Below are 22,360 nucleotides of genomic sequence, written 5' to 3' on the forward strand. Positions count from 1 at the left end.
TATTTAAGTTAGGGGGGTGTTAGGGTTAGTGTTAGACTTAGCTTTAGGGGTTAATCATTTTATTACAGTGGCGGCGGTGTAGGGGGGGCAGGATAGGGGTTAATAAATTTATTATAGGTGGCGACGGTGTAGGGGGGGCAGGATAGGGGTTAATAAATTTATTATAGGTGGCGAAGGTGTAGGGGGGGCAGATTAGGGTTTAATAAATTTAATATAGGTTGCGGCGTAGTCCAGAAGCGGCGGTTTAGGGGTTAAACTATTTATTTAGTTGCGGCGAGGTCCGGGATCTGCAGGATAGGGGTTAATAACTTTATTGTAGGTGGCGACGGTATAGGGGGGGCAGGATAGGGGTTAATAGGTATAATGTAGGTGGCAGCTGGGTCCGGGAGCGGCGGTTTAGGGGTTAACATATTTATTATAGTGGCGGTGAGCTCCGGGAGCGGCGGTTTAGGGGTTAACATATTTACAGTATTATAGTGGCGGTGGGCTCCGTGAGCGGCGGTTTAGGGGGTAATAACTTTATTTAGTTGCAGCGATGTAGGGGGGACAGATTAGGGGTGTTTAGACTCGGGGTACATGTTAGGGTGTTAGGTGTAGACAGCTCCCATAGGAATCAATGGGATGTCTGGCAGCAGCGAACATGAACTTTCGCTATGGTCAGACTCCCATTGATTCCTATGGGATCCACCGCCTCCAGGGCGGCGGTTTGAAAACCAGGTACGCTGGGCCGGAAAAGTGCCGAGTGTACCTGCTAGTTTTTTGATAACTAGCAAAAGTAGTCAGATTGTGCCGAACTTGTGTGCGGAACATCTGGAGTGACGTAAGAATCGATCTGTGTCGGACTGAGTCCGGCGGATCGAAGATTACGTCACAAAATTCTACTTTTGCCGGTATCTAGGGCTTGATAACTAAGGCGAATCAGCCTCGCCACAAATATGCTGCAGATTTCCAGCGTATTTGAGGTCGATTTCTTGATAACTAGGGGCCATAGAGTTCATTCAGTGGACCTTCCCTAAAACTTCAGCCTAGACTTCAGTCAAACTTGGCCTAGGTCCTGCTCCCTTCCCCATCACATACATTTTTAGAATCATAGACATGTGATAATTTTAATGACTATGAGTAACATACATATAGCTGTGTTTTTTAAGTGCTGACTTCCACCAGCAAGACACAATTATGTTACCCCCTTGGCTGCTTACAATATGCACAAAGCAATGCTTTAACCTCTTTGAACAAGCAACACATTGTGGTGATTTTTCGTTCTATGCCTTCCAGTAACATACACAACTCTGTTATTTAAAGGGACAGTAAAGTCAAAATTAAACTTAAATGAACTTGATAGAGCATGCAATTTACTTCTTTTTACCAATTCTGCTTATTTATCTTGGTATCATTCATTAAAGATAAATCTTATTGCTCTGATGATTGAAAGTCCTGTGATGCTGCAATATATTCCAATGAGATCTGCCGCAATGTCGAGCAAGCCAGCAAAATATTCCAGGTTGCCAACATCATTGTTAACAGGCAGCATTGCAGAGAGGCTTTTTACAATACATCTCAATGGGTGGCAATGCTGGCGATATATTCTACCAGCATCGCCACTGACATTGGCAATGTAAAGTAAAGGATCCCTTTATAATATATAGCACCGAGCCTAATAAATATACCAAAAAAAAACACTACCAAAAATAAAAAAACAACAATTATTCCTATGCTAAAACTAAATTCCTCTTAAAAAAAAACCTCTTAAAAAACCTTAACTAACAATTGGCCTGATTAGGGGATTTTGTAGGGTATTGCCCTAAAGTGATTTAGCTCTTTTACATTTAAAAAACAAAACTAAAAAAAACAACCCTAAAAAAATCCCTATCCTAAAACAAAAAGGTTGCCCTGATAAGGGCATTTGAAACGGCATTGCTTTGAAAAAAAAAAAAAAACTATTTTCTAGTTTGCTTTTGTATTTGGGACCATGAAGTAATAAAGGTCTGTTTTACTGCATTTGCTGGGCTGGAGTGAACTTTTCTTCATTTACTTGCATTGAGGGGTTGGCTGACCCTTTGCTCTGTGCCTTCCTTTCATCGCTGTTCCCTGCTCTGCTTGTATTCTGCTTATTCTTAGCTTCTTATGTTCTTATCTTTGGATCTTCCATCCCCGATGTCCTCTTCATGTGGTCACCACCGTGAAGTTTGAATGCAAGGTACCACCTTTATATAGGGGTACCCTTGCATTCCTATTGGCTGATTTGAATTTGGTTTTAAAAATCAGCGGATAGGAATGCAAGGGGGAATGCAAGGGTACCCCTATATAAAGGGGGTACCACGCATTCAAACTTCAGAAAAAGTATACTGCATTTTGATTGGGATACATCGCCAGTAGTGCGATTTATTCCAGTCTCTGAAGTTTAGGTTATGTGTAGGGTTTCAGCCATGTTTACCTCACCACTTTTTCAGTGGTGTAACTTTACAGTGTGAGGCAGATAGTCTAGGTTTAGTGACAGGTTACACAGGCATTATTTGAAGTGTCTCTACACAGAAACCATTTTTGGTTCCAGTAAGCACACTTTCTATGCTGTATAGGAACACTTCAAATATGCCCCCGCCCCATCCGCCCACTGAAACTGCTGGAAATTGGCGATATCGGCAGAAATGAGCAGAAGCTGCAATCCCCAATATTTCCAATGGGAGACACATATTTTGAATATTGGGGCCTAAGTGAGCTCAGAAAGTTTTTCTAGCTATTGGGCAGTAGAGTTTGCAAAATTTTCATAGCAATGTTATATATAGATACAAACACTTCTGCCATAGACTACTATAGACATGTGCACGCTCTTGAGATTCTATCAGCCTACCCAGCTTTACTCTTCACAAAAGATATCAAGAGAACAAAGTACATTTAATAGAAGTAAAATTGAAAGTTGTTTAAAATGACATGCTCTACCTGAATCATGAAAGTTTAATTTTGACTTTACTGTCCCTTTAACCACTTTGTGCCACTAAGGTAGGTCATTAAATGTACTCATTTGGATGCCAGAAACACACACACAAATACTGATTCATATTAGTGACATTACCCACTTTGGTTGCCAGTAATACAATATTTATGTAGATAGTGGTAGTGCTTACCAGTTCTTCAGCTAATAGTCTTTCTAAGACACGTTTACAAGCTGTCCAAGTAAACTAAATGTCTATGTGGCCCCTCGATGAAAAGGTTGGACCCGCTTGTTTTAAAGTAGTTGAAGCTTTATCCTCGAAGGCTGTAGACAGACCAGGTTTTAACGATTATTAATTGTTACTGGCCTTTTCCAGCCCTTGGGGCTGATCAGAATCAACAGTCATTTAGGTGTGAATGTGTGTAATGAAGGTAGATAGGTGTAATATTGCAGTGCATCTCAGCTGTGTTTTTCTTGTGTTAGTAGTAATTTCACTTGTGCTTTTCTTGTGTTAGTAGTAATCTCACTTGTGCTTTTCCTGTGTTAGTAGTAATCTCACTTGTGCTTTTCCTGTGTTAGTAGTAATCTTACTTGTGCTTTTCTTGTGTTAGTAGTTATCTCAATTGGGTTTTTCTTGTCTTAGTAGTAATCTTACTTGTGCTTTTCTTGTGTTAGTAGTAATTTAACTTGTGCTTTTCTTGTGTTAGTAGTAATCTCACTTGTGTTTTTCCTGTGTTAGTAGTAATCTTACTTGTGCTTTTCTTGTGTTAGTAGTAATTTTACTGGTGCTTTTCTTGTGTTAGTAGTAATCTTACTTGTGCTTTTCTTGTGTTAGTAGTTATCTCAATTGGGTTTTCTTGTGTTAGTAGTAATCTCACTTGTGCTTTTCTTGTGTTAGTAGTAATCTCACTTGTATTTTTCTTGTGTTAGTAGTAATCTGAGTTATGCTTTTCTTGTGTTAGTAGTAATCTCAATTGGGGTTTTCTTGTGTTAGTAGTAATCTCACATGTGCTTTTCTTGTGTTAGTAGTAATCTCACTTCTGTTTTTCCTATGCTAGTAGTAATTTCACTTGTGCTTTTCTTGTGTTAGTAGTAATCTCACTTGTGCTTTTCTTGTGTTAGTAGTAATCTCACTTGTATTTTTCTTGTGTTAGTAGTAATCTCACTTGTGCTTTTCTTGTGTTAGTAGTAATCTCACTTGTGCTTTTCTTGTGTTAGTAGTAATCTCGCTTGTATTTTTCTTGTGTTACTATTAATCTCAATTGGGTTTTTCTGGGTTAGTAGTAATCTCACTTGTGTTTTTCTTGTGCTAGTAGTAATCTCAATTGGGGTTTCCTTGTGTTAGTAGTAATCTCACTTGTGCTTTTCTTGTGTTAGTAGTAATCTCACTTGTGTTTTTCTTGTGCTAGTAGTAATCTCAATTGGGGTTTTCTTGTGTTAGTAGTAATCTCACTTGTGTTTTTTTTGTGTCAGTAGCTATCTCAATTGTGTTTTTCTTGTGCTAGTAGTTATCTCAATTGGGTTTTTCTTGTGTTAGTAGTAATCTCACTTGTGCTTTTCTTGTGTTAGTAGTTATCTCGCTTGTGTTTTTTTGTGTTAGTAGTAATCTCACTTGTGCTTTTCTTGTGTTAGTAGTAATCTCACTTGTGCTTTTCTTGTGTTAGTAGTAATCTCAATTGGGTTTTTCTTGTGTTAGTAGTAATCTCACTTGTGCTTTTCTTGTGTTAGTAGTAATCTCACGTGTGTTTCTCGTGTTAGTAGTAATTTCACTTGTGCTTTTCTTGTGTTAGTAGTAATCTCACTTGTGTTTTTCCTGTATTAGTAGTAATCTTACTTGTGCTTTTCTTGTGTTAGTAGTAATTTTACTGGTGCTTTTCTTGTGTTAGTAGTAATCTTACTTGTGCTTTTCTTGTGTTAGTAGTTATCTCAATTGGGTTTTTCTTGTGTTAGTAGTAATCTCACTTGTGCTTTTCTTGTGTTAGTAGTAATCGTGTTAGTAGTAATCTCACTTGTATTTTTCTTGTGTTAGTAGTAATCTCACTTATGCTTTTCTTGTGTTAGTAGTCATCTCAATTGGGGTTTTCTTGTGTTAGTAGTAATCTCACATGTGCTTTTCTTGTGTTAGTAGTTATCTCGCTTGTGTTTTTTTGTGTTAGTAGTAATCTCACTTGTGCTTTTCTTGTGTTAGTAGTAATCTCACTTGTGCTTTTCTTGTGTTAGTAGTAATCTCAATTGGGATCTCACTTGTGCTTTTCTTGTGTTAGTAGTAATCTCACGTGTGTTTCTCTTGTGTTAGTAGTAATCTCACTTGTGCTTTTCTTGTGTTAGTAGTAATCTCACTTGTGTTTTTCTTGTGCTAGTAGTAATCTCAATTGGGGTTTTCTTGTGTTAGTAGTAATCTCACTTGTGTTTTTCTTGTGTTAGTAGCTATCTCAATTGTGTTTTTCTTGTGTTAGTAGTTATCTCAATTGGGTTTTTCTTGTGTTAGTAGTAATCTCACTTGTGCTTTTCTTGTGTTAGTAGTTATCTCGCTTGTGTTTTTTTGTGTTAGTAGTAATCTCAATTGGGTTTTTCTTGTGTTAGTAGTAATCTCACTTGTGCTTTTCTTGTGTTAGTAGTAATCTCACTTCTGTTTTTCTTGTTTTAGTAGTAATCTCAATTGGGTTTTTCTTGTGTTAGTAGTAATCTCAATTGGGTTTTTCTTGTGTTAGTAGTAATCTCACTTGTGCTTTTCTTGTGCTAGTAGTAATTTCAGGTGTGTTTTTCTTGTTTTAGTAGTAATCTCAATTGGGTTTTTCTTGTTTTAGTAGTAATCTCAATTGGGTTTTTCTTGTGTTAGTAGTAATCTCACTTGTGCTTTTCTTGTGTTAGTAGTAATCTCAATTGGGTTTTTCTTGTGTTAGTAGTAATCTTTCTTGTGCTTTTCTTGTGTTAGTAGTAATCTCATGTGTGTTTTTCTTGTGTTAGTAGTAATCTCACTTGTGCTTTTCTTGTGTTAGTAGTAATCTCACATGTGTTTTTCTTGTGTTAGTAGTAATCTCAATTGGGTTTTTCTTGTGTTAGTAGTTATCTCACTTGGGTTTTTCTTGTTTTAGTAGTAATCTCAATTGGGTTTTTCTTGTGTTAGTAGTAATCTCACTTGTGCTTTTCTTGTGTTAGTAGTAATCTCAATTGGGTTTTTCTTGTGTTAGTAGTTATCTCACTTGGGTTTTTCTTGTGTTAGTAGTAATCTCACTTGTGCTTTTCTTGTGTTAGTAGTAATCTCACTTGTGCTTTTCTTGTGTTAGTAGTAATCTCAATTGGGTTTTTCTTGTGTTAGTAGTTATCTCACTTGTGTTTTTCTTGTGTTAGTAGTAATCTCACTTGTGTTTTTCTTGTGTTAGTAGTAATATCATTTGTGTTTTTCTTGTGTTGGGAAATATCGGCAGTAGTCATTTCCTACTTTAGGTGTAAATATTGTGTTTCCCACTTTAGCATGTATAATAGCCTTTCTAACATTATTTTAACTAAATTTGTCAAACTGTTCCGATGTAAACAAATTAAAATCTTGCGATCGTGCACGTGATCACAAGATTTCAATGATGGGATCACGTCAGGGGGGTGTCCATATGATGCTAGGCACGCCCTACAGACTTGGATCCCATCAGGGAAGCACCAGTGGCATCAGGAAAGCCAAGCGGTTAGAACATTTTATTCCTTCCTTCTGCGCTAAAGCCCAGAAAAATTCAGACTGAATACAACGTCCTAACGGCGTTAAAAGGTTAAGGACAAACAAAATGGTTATATTGTGTGTTTATTGATCATATCACAGATTGAATGGACTGTATGTTGATTTTCCCTTTCAATAGTGTTTAATGATGCTAATAAGTGACATGCACAACAGTAGTGGGCCTACTCAACAGAGGCCCCTGGTGCAAAAAACATGTTGCAACTCCGTAGCAAGCAATAGTAATATAGATAGATAGATAGATAGATAGATAGATAGATAGATAGACGGCAGGTGGTCGAACAGATAGATAGGCAGGAGGACAGAGAGACTGGTGGGCAGACAAACAGACAGATGGGTGGATAGACAGATAGATAGATGATAGATAGATAGATAGATAGATAGACGGCCGGGTGGTCAAACAGACAGACTGGTGGGCAGACAAACAGACAGATGGGTAGCTAGATAGATAGATAGATAGATAGATAGATAAATAGATAGATAAATAAGAATGTACCTGCAACCTGCACTAATAAAAGGCTTCCCTGTATTGAGATGGTACACATTCTGCACATGTCTATTTATAGATAGGCTGCTATGGGCCCCCCAGCACTTGGGCTCTGGTGCCACAGCACCTGCTTCACCGATGGTAGTTATGCCCCTGTACAAGTAACCTGTTGTGCATATATATGTGTGCATGTTTTTGTTAAAAGTTTTACTTGAACAGGGACATAATCATTATCGGTATAGTGGACATTAGTGTTTGTTGGGTTATTAATCTTACTAATTTGTATTAGTGTAAAAGTGCTTTTTTATTATTATTTTTTTATTTTTTTGAACGGATAGCATTTGTATCTTTTAGTGGTATTTATTCCCAATATCATCCAATATAGCAGGAGCAATTTCAGTGTGTGTTTGCACATGTGTAAAACCAATGTTACATTCAAAAATGTTTTGGGGGACTCAGTAATAAGTAAAAAAAAAAGTGTGATCTGGGGTGTTTATCAAGTCATTTTAGCTATGAAATATGGCAGACATGGACAGTCGGATGCTTCGTTAGCATCTGAATGTGGAAGAAGGGAGCCGCTTGTGGTGTTCGGCTCTGTTTGGTGACAGACTCCTTCTTGTCAAAGTGCAACACACTAAGATCTGTGCAAATACAAATCTTAGTGTGTTGCACTTTCACAAGAAGAAACCCGGCTCCGAAAAGATCTGAATGCCACAAGCGACCACCGTCTTCCACATTCTAACAAAGCATCCGAATTTCCATGTCTAGAAATTGGTAAATTAAAAATAGCTCTGTAAATGTGTCTTTAATATTGAGAATTTGGATAAAAGAAAACATGTCTGGGACATGTTAAAGGGCCACTAAATACAGTTGATTTGCATATTCAACAAATGCAAGATAACAGGACAAAGCAATAGCATTTAGTCTGAACTTCAAATGAGTAGTAGATTTCTTTCTGACAATTTTTAAGAGTTATGTCTATTTTCACTCCCCCTGTACCATGTGACAGCCATCAGCCAATCACAAATGCATACACATACCATGTGACAGCCATCAGCCAATCACAAATGCATATATGTTTATTCTGTGAATTCTTGCACATGCTCAGTAGGAGCTGGTGACTCAAAAAGTGTAAATATAATAAGATTGTGCACATTTTGTTAATGGAAGTAAATTGGAAAGTTGTTTAAAATTGCATGCTCTACCTGAATATTGAAAGTTTAATTTAGACTTAAGTGTCCTTTTAAGTATAGGGCTATTTTTCACTGAAATGATAATAACTTGCTGCTGATAAACAATGTATAGGGCTGATTGTGATCACATTGACATTGAAAACAACTCATCTACAATCATTAACATGCTAATAATTATCAAATTATAGATTGTGATCAACCCCTAAGTTTGAAGAAGTAGAAGGCCAGGTAAAACACCTTTGAGATCTGCTTTGTACCCGTCCAGAACAGGTCCACTTTACTTACATTACTGGTGTCATAACTCTGACTTCTAGCGCTCTTGCAAATGTTTAACATTGTTAAAAGTATTATTGTATTACTGCTGCTTTTAGTGCTCCATACATGTGCATGCTCGTAATCGTAACTTACATGCTTTTTAACAAAAGATACCAAGAGAATGTAAATTTAAAAACATTTTTGCAAGTAAAGTGGGCCTGTTCTGGGGGGCACAAAGCAGATCTCAAAAGTGTTTTACCTGGCCTTCTACTTCTTCAAACTTAGGGGTTTATCACAATCTATAATTTGAGTTTGCTAAAAAAATTATCCCCTTTTATTTGCTCCCAATTATCCACTTTACCTGCTGGAGTGTATTAAATTGAAATAGTTGATTTAATCCCCACCTATTCTGAAAGTTTCTGCTTTAAAGGGACACTGAACCCAAATTTTTTTCTTTTGTGATTCAGATAGAGCATGCAATTTTAAGCAACTTTCTAATTTACACCTATTATAAATTTTTCTTTGTTCTCTTGCTTTATTTATTTGAAAAAATATCATCTAAGCTATTTTTTTTGGTTCAGAACCATGGAAAGCACTTGTTTATTGGTGGGTGAATTTATCCACCAAACGGCAAGAACAATCCAGTTTGTTCACCAAAAATGGGCCGGCATCTAAACTTACATTCTTGCATTTCAAATAAAGATACCAAGAGAATGAAGACAATTTGATAATAGGAGTCAATTAGAAAGTTGCTTAAAATTGCATGCTCTATCTGAATCACAAAAGAAAAAATTTGGGTTCAGTGTCCCTTTAAACTATAGATAATCTGTGTAAACACAGCCAGCACAAGAAATTACACAACCAGTGGAGTATAGAAGAGATAAGGTAATAAAATGTTTTAAATATCTTTATTTTTCATGTGCAACAAACAGATGGAAATAGTTACATTCGATAGTATTCAAGTAGTACATCATTACAAGTCAAATGATACCGTCAATTATAGAACAGGTTTCGTGTCATTTCTGTAGCCTGAATCTTGAAAAGAGAAAAAGAAATAAACAAAAAACTCCATTGTGCACAATTTTCTTTTAACCTTAAATATAAACAATATCAACCTCCTAACCCTCTACTGGCATGGTTTACTCTCGAACAACCTCCTCTCTCTCCCCTACCCCCTCCCCCGGGAACTCCACCGATTTAGTCTACCAGTCTCCCCGCAGTGTTGCCTCCAAGATGTATTCTGTGTTCCTGAATGGTGCGATGATTATAGTGCGTGAAGTGTCTGGCAGTGTGTGAATAAAGGGTCCCCATTTGTTAAAGAAGGACCAAACTCTAGCATTCATGTCTCCCAATCCATCTGCTTGCTCAATGAATAGTTGTTTTAACAATATCTGCTTTAGTTGTGTAACAGTGGGTGGGTTTCGATTGAGCCAATTTTGAAAAATCAGATATCTCGCCATCAACACTATATTAGAAATAAGCAGCTAAATATGTTTGGGTAGACCTAAGAAGTCAAGGAACACCACATTCTGAAATGTCCAATCACCACAGGGACACTGAACTTTTGTCTTTACCCAGTGTGCTGTCATCTTCCAGAATCTGACTAATTTAGGACAATTCCACACCATGTGTTCTATGTCGGCGTCTATCATACCACATCTAGGACACTTACTGTCTCTGTCCACCTTGCATCTCTAAAACTTTCCAGGGGTGACATAGCTATCGTGTATTAACTTAAAGTGGGATTCTCTCACCTCTGAGGAGAGAGTTGCCAATTTGACTCTACTTATGCTTTTCTCAACTTCTTCCGTTGTCACGGCTTTCGCAAGTTTATCACTCCAAATGGAGGCTATCTTATCTATGCAGGCAGTCCCCGCTAGTCTGTTCATCTTTGTGTACAGTGGTGCTATAGATGTGATGCCATGTTGAGCTAATTCTATACTTTGTATTATAGCTGTTTGATCTTTGTTGTTCCCTTCCTTACGCAGTGCGTCAAAGTAATGCCTGGCCTGCAAATAGGCATAGTGGTGAGTCCTGGGCAAGTCGAACGTTGTTCTTAAGGCCTCGAAAGTCTGCATAAGTTCTCCTCCTTCATCATTGTTTGACCTACTGTACGAAGTTCCTGACTTTTCCATTGAAGGAAAGCTTTAGTCGATATGCCTGCAGGGAACTCAGGATTGCCACACCATGGCACATACGTGGTCAGTCTATGGTCGTCCCCCAGCTTCTTGCAAAACTGTCTCCAAGCTCTCGCGGGTTGGCTTAGGAGCTCCATGTCTTTTAAGTGTTTAGTCGCTTGGGTTTGAGTCATGTGTGGGATCATCTCTAAAGCCCATGGTTTAGTCAGTTCACTTTCCAGCCTGGGGTCAGAAAACTTTCCCTGTCCCGTCATCCAGTCAATAACAAATTTAAGTTTGGGCCGCCCAGTTGTACAATTCAAAGTTAGGTAGTGCTAATCCCCCCATCTCTCTCGGGGCAGTAAGCTTGAGATAACTGATCCTGTGTTTCTTGTTATTCCAAATAAAGTTAAGCACCCTCCCCTTAATGTGATTAAAGTATGATTTTCGCAGTATTGCTGGCAAAGTCTGGAAAAAATAAAGCAGCTTAGGGAAGTAGATCATCTTTATAAGTCCTACCCTTCCCTATAAGGATAAGTGCTACAGGGTCCACCCCCCAATCAAGCTATCTAATTTTTTAAGTAAGGGACCATAGTTAATGGAGTACCATCTACGCGGGTCCGTATGCAGTGTAATGCCTAAATATTTAAATTTACCCTCCACTATTCTAAAGTCATATCCGGGAATTTGTTTTTTGCCTTTCGACAGTAACCAGAGTAGTTCAGTTTTGTCGGTATTGACTTTGTATCCAGAGACTAGGCTAAATTTATCAATTAGTACCATCAGTTTTGGAATATTCTTTTGGGGGTCCTGTACATATAACAACATGTCATCAGCAAACAGCGAGACATGTAGAGTCGATTCGCCTATGCACATCCCTTGCATTGTCTGCCTAATCTTTATTGCCAGGGGCTCTATTGCCAAATCGAAAAGGAGTGGGGAGAGAGGGCAGCCCTGTCTAGTGCCTCTGTGGAGTGTAAAAGGTCTGGTAGGTGTGCCATTAAGTAGGAGAGACGCCTGCGGGTCTCTATAAAGATTCTCAACTGCCCTAACAAATGCACCTTCAATGCCCATTTTATTCATGGTGGTATATAGATGCTCCCACAAAACCTTGTCAAAGGCTTTTTCAGCGTCTAAGAATAGCAGGGCTGCCTCGTCGTGTGTCGCTATGCTCGGGTTGTGTTGTGCTATGTTCCAGTAATGTTGAATAATTGTTTGGACCCTTCGAATGTTAAGTACCGAGGATCTCTCCTTAACAAAACCCGTCTGGTCCCCGTGTACTAATATTGGGAGAATATCAGCTAGTCTGTTTGCAAGGAGTTTTGTTAGGATCTTGTAGTCCTGGTTAAGTAGGGAAATGGGGCGGTATGACTGTGTTAAAAGGGGGTCTCTACCCTTATTTGGAATAATACTAATATTAGCTTCGGCAAATCTGGGAGAGGGCCTAACCTCACCGCTGAGGAGACCATTGAACAACTGCATCAGGGTCGGACTTATATCAGTTCCCATTATCTTGTAGAACTCCGCCGGCAGGCCATCTGGCCCTGGAGTTTTCTCTAATGCTAAATCTTTAATTGTGGCCAGAATCTCATTCAAGGCAATGGGGCTGTTAAGTCTGTCAAGTTGGGTACGGTCAACCATCGGTATCTGTAACTGTTCCCAGAATCTGTCTATATCGCTTGGCAGTACTTCCTGTGGTGAGTAGAGGTCTTTGTAGATGTCAGTAAACGCCCTTTGGATGTCCTCCTCCTTATTCAAAACTACGTTGCCCTGCTTAATAGCCAGTATAGGGTTTCTTTTTGTCGACAATTTCATCATTCTCGCTAACAGTTTTCCCATCTTGCCCCCAAACCTACAGTACCTGGCCTGCATTTTAGCGTAAGTCTTATTAGTTTGTTGGAGTAAATAGTCATCTCTTGTGTGCTTGATGTCTTTGTATTTGAGTCTGTTAATGTTGTTGGGGTTTCTGAGATACTTATTCCTAGCATTTAAAATCTGCGGTAGTAGAAGCTCTGATTGTGCTTTGCTCTTTTTTTTAATGTTTGCAGCATAAGCGGAAATGACCCCCCTTAAGACGGCCTTAGCTGTTTCCCAGAACAGTAGAGGGTCACCTACATGTGCCTGATTAGTCTCTACATACGTCAGCCATTCCCCTAAGATGTGTCTATAGAAGTTGGGATCTTTACATAAATATGTTGGGAACAGCCACCTATTAGTTTTCCCCCTCCTGGGACTAAGTTGAATCTTGACTGCTACCGGAGTGTGATCTGAGATTGTTATTGGGTCTATCTCAGCGCCTACCACTCTGGGGCATAACTCTGTGGATATCAGAAAGTAATCAAGTCTGGCCATGGTGTCTTTTGCTACTGACATGCAGGTATAATCCCTCTGCTCCGGGTATCTGGCTCTCCAGATATCCTGTAGCCCTAGGGTTTTTCTAAAGGTGCGAAGTATTAGGGATTCCTTTTTGGAGTTTCTAAAGCTCTGAGGGGTAGCGGCTTTCCTATTTGGGTTATAGAATCTATCAGCAGGGACCTGGGGAGCAATATTAAAATCTCCTCCGACAACAGTGGGCAGTGTGGTAAATTGCATTATCTTAGCTTGTAACCCCCTCCAGAAGTGTTGTTTCTGTCTTTGTGGCCCGTATACCCCAACCAAAGCAAAGGGGACTCCCAGGACCTCTAATTGGAGCATTATAAATCTCCCTTCTTGATCTATTTCGGTCTTAGTGATATTGTACGTCAGGTTTTTCCTAAATAACACCGCCACACCCCTAGCTTGCCTCAGTTCGTATGGGGTATACACAACTTCTCCCACCCAGCCCTGTTTCAATTTTTGGTGCTCTAGTTTCGACAAATGCGCCTCTTCCAACACAGCTATGTCAACCCTTCTAGAGCTTAGATAGCGCAGGATAGATCTGCGTTTTTGCGGAGAGGTTATGCCTCCCACATTCCAGCTCATAATATGTAAACTATGTGTCATCTGTAACTCGGTTTGTGGTTGGGATGCAGAATAAAGAATTGTCTACAAGTAAGTCTGGCAACTCGATATGTGTGAAGTGTTTTGGGTGTCCTGTTTGTATCTTACCACCAGGTTTTAGAATAAAAACATTTCCCTCTGTCAAAGAGTCCCGGGGAGGGAGGAGAGCATCATGCCAGCTAACTAAAAGTAAAAACAACACAGTTAGCAACATTAAAGAAAAAATTAACAAGCAGTTTAACAGATAGATTTCAGCAAACAGAACCAATTGGTTTCTTTTAATTAAAGTAATAATCTCTCAGCGTCTAAATCAATAACTGATTAGAAACTCACTCATTACTACGCTGCACTTCATCCCCTAGAATTGCCTTACATTGGTATGTTGGGATTGACTTTCCCTTTGTTACTCGAGTCAGTCCTCTACCTTTAGTGATGTAATTAGGACTACCTTCGTGTATCCGCTAACCTCCACTCTCTAGGGTCAGGGAGGATCATTCCTCCTCTAATTGCGTTTCTCCCTCATATTCAATTTATACTGTTAGAAGGGAGTTTATCAGTCCTAGTGTGTGGCCCTCTCGCACGCCTTCCAGTGGGGATCAGCATGAGAAGCGAATATACTATAGAGGAGCACGGGTTCTAGTAATGGGCGAGGGGATACCCTCTCTTTTGGTAGGTATGACTTTCACAATGGGGGGAGTTAGGAGACAGAGCCAACTAACCAGCCATGTCTTTTGGTAGCCTCTATTACCCCTCTAATGACTGCCCCCTGAAGTTAGGACCTAAAAGGTGTGTTTGCGGTGCAAAACAGAACAATCAAATGAACAAACATATTCCCAAAGGCATTCTTATCACAGTAATAACAATTGAAAGGCAACCATAACTAATAACAAAATGAGTGTGAGGTATGTCCCCCTCCACAGAGTCTTCCAGTTAGTCAGACTCATGTGATTGTGGAGACCCCATTAGTCATTTTTCCAAACCTCCTCCCCCTTGGTGTACATCAATGTTCTTAGCATATTACCAGTCCCTCGGGCTGCATTCTCCACCCTTTCAGGTTTCCTTGTCAGCTAGTTCTTGCTCAAGTCTCAGGAACTTTCGCAGGTGTTTAGGGTCATCAAAAAACTTTATCCCCTGTTGGGTCTGGAGCTTAAGCTTAGCTGGGAACAGCAGAGACACAGAGTGTCCTGCCTCTATCAGCGATTTGCAATAGGGAGAGAACTCCCTCCTTCTCCTAGAGATCTCAGCGGAGTAATCTTGAAAGATGAGGATCTTCTTCCCTTCGAATAACAGTGGAGAACATTGGCGATAGGCTCTCAGAATCATGATTTTATCTTTAAAATTAAGATAACGTATCATCACTTGTCGGGGTCCCCTAGTTGTCTTTGGGTCTTGATTGATGGTCCCTATTCTGTGGGCTCTGTCAGCCACACGGTATATCCCCAGGTTGCAGTTGCAAGAGAGTGGGCAAGGTTTTTTCTGCAAATTCCAGTAGATCGGTGCGTAAAACAGATTCTGGCAGTCCCACAATGCGCAGGTTGTTCCGCCGTGAGCGGTTTTCTAGGTCATCAATTTTGTCAGTTAACAACTTATTTTGGGCCTCCAGAGCTGTTATTTTATTGGAATTTTCACGTTGTCTAATTTCTCCATCCCCCACCCTTTGTTCAACATGTTGGAGCCTTGAGGAGAATGATTTAAATTCAGATGACAGAGCATCCATCCCCGTTTGCAGTTGTTCTATTTTGGGCAAGAACAGGGCTGATATTTGGGATACTATAGGGTGGGTTTCCAATGTCCCTTAATCCGCAGCATCTGTGGCCATAACCTCGGCAGCATGAATTTCTGCCACAGCTTTGGTTTTTTTGTCTTGGTGTTTCTGTCTGCTCGACATTGTACCAGTGGTCTTCACAAAACTGGAGTAATACCTCTGCATGCACTATGCTTCCGCTCAGGGGAAATTTAATAATCCAGTAATTGAAAAAAAAAAAAAACACAATCCGGCAGGCTGGCACTGATCAATAAGAAGCTACAATGGAGGGGACAGCCTGCACCTTTGTAGGTTACGTTGTAAGTGTCCTTAGGTGCAGTGCACGGGGAAAGTGTGAATTGTGGGGAGTGCAGCGCAGCGTGAAAGGTCTATCTCATACCCAGAAACTGTCCATTTCTCTCAATGTCATTCAGAGCTGTATAAAAGGGCGGCATAGCTAGCCTTCTTCTCTCTTTATCTGCCGTATTGTCTATATGAAGCTGGCTTATTATAAGTCTCTATGTCTGAGGATGCTTGCCTTTGAGCTTTGCCCCCACCTATCACCCCTCAGTGGCAGGGCCTCTGTTTTGTAAGTGCGTAGTAGTAACGGGCTGTTGAAGGTGTCTAAAATGTCTCCGCTCTCAGCGCAGGCCTACCTGCCACGTGGCTCACAGTTCACTGAAAGGTGGTTAAGATTAGAATTGGTCTGTCCTATATCTAAGGAGATAGCAGTGTTGGGGCTTATTTGCATATCAGAGAGATCCGGCAATGTTCAGTTTGTGGCCCTTAAAGGGACATAATACTCATATGCTAAATCACTTGAAACTGATGCAGTATAACTGTAAAAAGCTGACAGGAAAATATCACCTGAGCATCTCTATGTAAAAAAGGAAGATATTTTACCTCACAATTTCCTCAGCTCAGCAGAGTAAGTTCTGTGTAAAAAGTTATACTCAGCTGCTCCCAGCTGCAGGTAAAAAAATTAAAAAAAATGAAGAAATGAACAGCAGCCAATCAGCATCAGCAGTGCTGAGGTCATGAACTCTTACTGTGATCTCATGAGATTTGACTTAACTCTCATGTGATTTCATAGTAAGCTTCCTTTACCTGATTGGTGAAATAATATGAGAGTGCACGATGCTAGTCCCTTCAGATGTCCCAGGACAAACACACTAAAATGCTGCTTAGAAATCCTTTACAATGGGAGGTGGCTACTGAGGAACTTTTGAGGTAAAATATCTTTCTTTTTTACATAGAGATGTTCAGGTGATATTTTCTGCATCACGTTCAAGTGTTTAAACATTTGGGTATTATGGCCCTTTAAGTATGCTTTTGGGACAATCACACAGGTCTCTTACCCGCGAAGTTTCCAAGATGGCGGTTCCCCTCTATGCCGCTCTCAAGTCTCCCTACTCCGCTACTCCTCAGTTTTCATTAGCAGTTCTCCTGGTAGCTTAGAAGGCCAGTAGTCCGCTGAAATCTGTTAAAATCTCAGCAGCAGTGAGGAGTAAGCGGTTGTTTCGTCGCAGCCGCAACTTCTCCTGTGAACAGTGTGCCGTTCCGGTGGGGGAGCCGTTGGCTTTGGCTCCGTGCTGCAAAAGTGTCCAAACAGGTCTAACGAAGCACCTGTCAAGGCTGGCAAGCTTTGTGGGCTACTGTGGTGCAGGTTTTAGGAGTTTATCAGTCTATGTCCGCGGAGCTCCTTCTACCTGCGACCGCTCTCTCTGCCCGCCCACCAGAAGTCCAAGGTAATAAAATGTTAATTTTCCATTGTCCATAAACCAAAGACCAATACTTGGAGAGAACAGATATAAGATAAAGAAGCATGTATAAGTACACAATGTGATAAAGTAATGAGATCTTATTATACCTACGAGTTCAACCTATTTTATTAGGTTGTGCCTTCAAAACACAAAATCAGCTAATTCATATAAACAAATAAACCTTAGAAAGCTAATTCTCGTATATTTTATACTCTGCAGTTGGTAAAAAAAGTACTTGGACACAAATTAAGGGAAAGATAACTTTAAAGTATACTGTCCCTTTATTGACTGCAGATGAGTTGTTTTCAATGTCAATGTGTCAATTTGTCTACTTTCATTGGCTTACCGGATATGTTTATCTGGGGCCAAAAGTGTGCGTTGCTGTTCTGGAGTATGTTAGTTTAGCACTATTAGACTGCACCCCCCCCCCCTCTACCTGTCCTCACTAATCAACAAATATACTCCAGCCCGCCCCCTAAGATCCAACAATGACCTGCTCTTGCATCTTCTACCATCACCTCCTCCCATGCTAGACTACATGACTTCTCTCATGCAGGACCAACCCACTGGAACACACTTGCTCTATCTGAATCAGGAAACAAATGTCAAGTTTCATGTCCCTTTGAGGAATAAGTGTTAATTGACAAGACAATAGACAGGTTTCTGTGGTTTGGTAAATACAGCATCTTATAATTGAATTCCCCTTCGAGAGTCATATACAAAAGAGTATAGTAGATAGACTTATTGCCCCTAGCCAGGTAACACAGGCTTGCAGCCTAGAGGCCAGGTAAAACATGCATGTAGAATTACAGCACTACAAATGCTTTACATGACTCAAACATTGGAAGTACAAACTGAGACAAACCAGAAGTTATACACTAACTTTGCAATCCAGGACATAAGTCTGCACATTGGTTACTTTCATGTAAACTAACAGTAGTGACTCCTCAGTCTTACTTCCACCCAGATAAGTAAATATATCAAACAGCCAGTTATGTCTGAATGTCTGTAATTCCAATTCAGCACTCCGTGAATGGTTGTGTGCAGTGCAATAGTTTAAGATGCAGTGAATGGTTATGCTTAGACTGTAGTGAAAAGAGAATTGAGGGTTGTCATTTTATTCTCGGACCCAGGCAGCACATTATCAGTGCAATTGCTTGAGCTGGCCCTGTCCACAAGTATTTTCTGGTAATACAGTCTTGGTGTAGAGACATCAGGTAGCATAAACTGCTTGCTGTAGCGAGGTCAGGTAGAGAAGGTTTGCTGTAGTGGTTAGGTCAGGTTTGCTGTAGTGGTTAGGTCAGGTAGAACAGGTTTGCCGTGGGGGTTAGGTCAGGTAGCACAGGTTTGCCATGGTGGTTAGGTCAGGTAGCACAGGTTTGCTGTGGTGGTTAGATGACGTAACACAGGTTTGCTATGGTGGATAGGTCAGGTAGTACAGGTTTGCTATGGTGGTTGGTCAGGTAGCATAAGTTTGCTATAGTGGTAAGGTCATGTAGCGTGTGCTTGGTGTATAGAGTCCGTACAAGTTGCTTGGTGTAGAAAGGTCAGGTAGCACAAGGCTTGCTGTACAAAAGATAACAAATTATGTTTTCTAACAGAAAATACAATTACACATGCATGTGATTCCTAAGTGGAATCCAGTATTTCAATTGAGAAATCTCATGGTCCTTTAGTAATCAGATAATTGCTGAGCAATGGGAATTACCTGATAGCAGAGCTGCTAATTAAGGCTTTTAATTGGAAAGAAAATAAGTACAGATTGCCATATTGTTCTTGAAGAAAAGCAAGGTGTGAAGAAGGAAAACATAAGGTGAAAAATAGGAGAAGAGGAGATTTAAAAGAAACAAAAACTTGGTAATTAGGCACAGCAGCCATGGACATATAAAGCTAAATGAGCACTTAGTAATAGATGAAAACAATGGAGAAGGAAGAATGTAAATGACAGATTTAGAGGGAGAGAGGGCATTACATGTCCATAATTTTTTTTAGCTGACATTTTTATTATTTTAATGGTTTCAATTGGGCAATCAAAGAAAATTATTTGTTTTAATTTGGTTGCATGTATTTGTGCAAAAGTTACATAAATATGTCTCTATAAATTCTAGAGTAGAATGTAATAGACTGAAATAAAGGGGCAAACAAAATTTTTATTTCATGATTCAGATATGGATAAGCTTATGGTATATGATTGCTTGATGCCTGAATCCCCTTATTGCAATAATCTCAGGCCTACATAACATGTTCTAATTTGTGTGTCTGCGGCAGCTGATTGACTCAATGGCTGTGTCTGCTTGGGATCATAAGTTCTTTGCAGCTCCTGAGTGGTACTCTACTTGTTTAGTCCCTTTGTGGGAATTAAATACAGACTTTCAGAGTATTATTATTATTCTACTTTAATTAGAAAGCGCCAACAAATTCCGCAGTGCTGTCCATGGTTACAAAAGGAGGTGAGAATAATGTTAGTACAAAGTTAGAGGAGGGCAATTATTAGGTAAGTGGAATTCATTTGTTTCTAAGATGGGTGGTAAGCTTCCCTGAACAGAAATGTCTTTAGGGAGCGTTTAAATGAAGACAGATAAGGAGAAAGTCAGACAGCACGAAGTAGTGCATTCTAGTGCGTTGGTGCCGCACGATAGAAGTCCTGCAGTCTAGTATTGGAGGAGGTGACGGTAGAAAATGCAAGGAGCAGGTCATTGTTGGATCTTAGGGGATGGGCTAAAGTATATTTGTTGATTAGTGAGGAAAGGTAGTGGCAGGCAGCGTAATAGTGCAAAAATAACATCCTCCAAAACAACAGCGCACACCTGGGCCCTGGCTCAACATATCTGTGGTGAGCCAATGAAAGGAGACAAATGTGTGTAGACATGAATCGCCAGCTAGCTTGCAGTGGTGCATTGTTGCCCCCCCCTGAGCATATGTAGATAGGTGAAGAACATTTGCTACAATAATGAAATTGAAAAGTACACTAAAATGGCATGTTCTGTGTGAATCGTAATCGTTTTATTTTGACTTTCATGTCCCTTTAATATAATTGCAACACTTCTGAATGCTTTTAGTGGCCCTAATGGTAGAGTGCAAGCACTTTAGGCTATACAACCTCAAGTCAAGTCAAAAATACTTTATTAGCATGACATTATTACGTGTTGCCAAAGTAATATGTTACAATAAAACCTCCTCTGCATGTGCTACTAGACAGCAAGCCCTAAAGGCTAGTATTAGCCATTTACAGCACTATGGTCGTTGTACTTAGTTTATAGCTTGAAAACTCTTTAGGTAAATAATTTCTTTGTTGGGCTATAAATATAAATTGTTTAATAAGGATCAGTTCCCACTAGCGATCTAAGCAATGCAATGTCAAATAGGACCCAGAAGAATAGCTGACTTATGCGACTGGCACAAAAGCCAGCCAATCAGAATCTAGGACATGGAGCCGGGGCCGCTCCTATGACTGTCACGCACAAATAGGAGAGCTAGCTTCTCTCGGCCCGTGACGTCAGGGAGGTGAAATTAAAGAAGCCAAGAATCCCTGGAGCACGGAGAGGGTAGGGGCTTGGTATAATGGTCAGCAGCGGAAGCCCTGTCAGGTAGCTGCCGTTGTAGGATTAATCAGAACCGATGATCCCAGGACGGAGCCGGCGGGACCGGAGCCAGCAGGTAATACTTATGCAGTGTGTCCTTGCGGGACTATAGGTACATACTGAGATTGCAGTGGAAGGGAGCGGTCAGGGTGACAGGGGATACACACGGGCAATGGGGCTGTCGCGATGAGACGTTTGTGGGGTCCTAGGGGCGCTGGCTGGTTTGCCCGTGGCTGTGATTACTGTGCACTGATATGACAAAGGGAAGCTGGGCGGGGGCCGTGTTCCTTCACTGCTCTCCATGCTGGAGAACTCCTCCTCCAACCCTACACATTACAAGATGCCCAGGCCTGGTGTGCCCCCTTACATTCACCCACAGTGCCAGGTCTGCTGACCATATGCCCTCTAGGGTCTCTAGTTACAATAAGACAGGGAGTGTCCCAGGCCATTTACACGTCCTAGATGTCCCTTTTCTACAATACATTAGGAGAGCGATGGTCTTCATGAGCAAGTACATTAAAAAAAGACCGGTTTTCTGGGCACATAATATAGGAAGATCCAGTAAGAGCAGGGTCCTTACACTCTGTATAGTAAAAAGGGGGATATACCAGGCATGTACAGTGGGATGACTCTCCAGCTCATGCATATTGAATGTCTTTAGGACAATACAGTGAAAAGAGGGTCTTCTGGATGCGTACATTAACAGAGGGAGTGTCTCTGGTTATGTACTATGTACATTAGAGAGAGGGGTCTTCAAAATGTGTAGTTAGGGATGGTCTCCAGGAGATGTCTGCAGAAAATGTATAGTTAAAGAGACACTGAACCCAATTTTTTTCTTTTGTGATTCAGATGGAGCATGCAATTTTAAGCAACTTTCTAATTTACTCCTATTAAAATAAAATATTTGTTCTCTTGCTATCTTTATTTGAAAAAGAAGGCACCTATGCTTTTTTTTTGTTTTTTTTTTTGGTTTAGGTCTATGGACAGCACTTTTTTTATTGGTGGATGAATTTATCCACCAATCAGCAAGAACAACCCAGGTTGTTTAGCAAAAATGGGCCGGCATCTAAACTTACATTCTTTCATTTCAAATAAAGATACCAAGAGAATGAAGAAAAATTGATAATAGGAGTAAATTAGAAAGTCGCTTAAAATTTCATGCTCTTGCTGAATCACGATAGAAAAAAAATTGGGTTCTGTGTCCCTTTAAAGGAGAGTTTAAAGGGACAGTTTACTCAAAAATGTTCTCCCCTTTAATTTGTTCCCAATGATCCACTTTACCTGCTGGAGTGTATTAAATTGTTTACAAGTATTTCCATTACCCTTATATTGGCATTTGAAATAGTTTATTTAGCCTGTGGTATCCCCACCTATCCTGAAAGTTTTTGGTCTCGAGTCCAAGCTATGTTAACACAGCCAGTAGAAGAAATTAAACTCCCAGTGGGTTATAGAAGAGATAAGGTAATAAAATGTTAATTTTTCATTGTTCTCTCCAAGTATTGGTGATTGGTTTACGGACAGATATAAGATAAAGAAGCATGTATGAGTACACAATGTGATAAAGTAATGAGATATAATTATACCT

The 22,360-nt window shown here is 40.1% G+C and overlaps 1 protein-coding gene across 1 annotated transcript in view; it reads left to right on the forward strand.

Moving 5' to 3' along the window:
* Window positions 1-20,721: 20,721 nt before the first annotated feature.
* The window catches only part of ZDHHC9 (zinc finger DHHC-type palmitoyltransferase 9), a 118,064-nt gene continuing 116,425 nt past the window's right edge, over window positions 20,722-22,360 (forward strand). The window contains exon 1 of the mRNA XM_053699356.1: window positions 20,722-20,851. The gene's annotated coding sequence lies outside the window, so the exon portion shown is untranslated. The remainder of the gene's footprint in view (window positions 20,852-22,360) is intronic.

Source organism: Bombina bombina, chromosome 1 (assembly GCF_027579735.1).
Source record: "Bombina bombina isolate aBomBom1 chromosome 1, aBomBom1.pri, whole genome shotgun sequence".
NCBI lineage: Eukaryota > Metazoa > Chordata > Amphibia > Anura > Bombinatoridae > Bombina > Bombina bombina.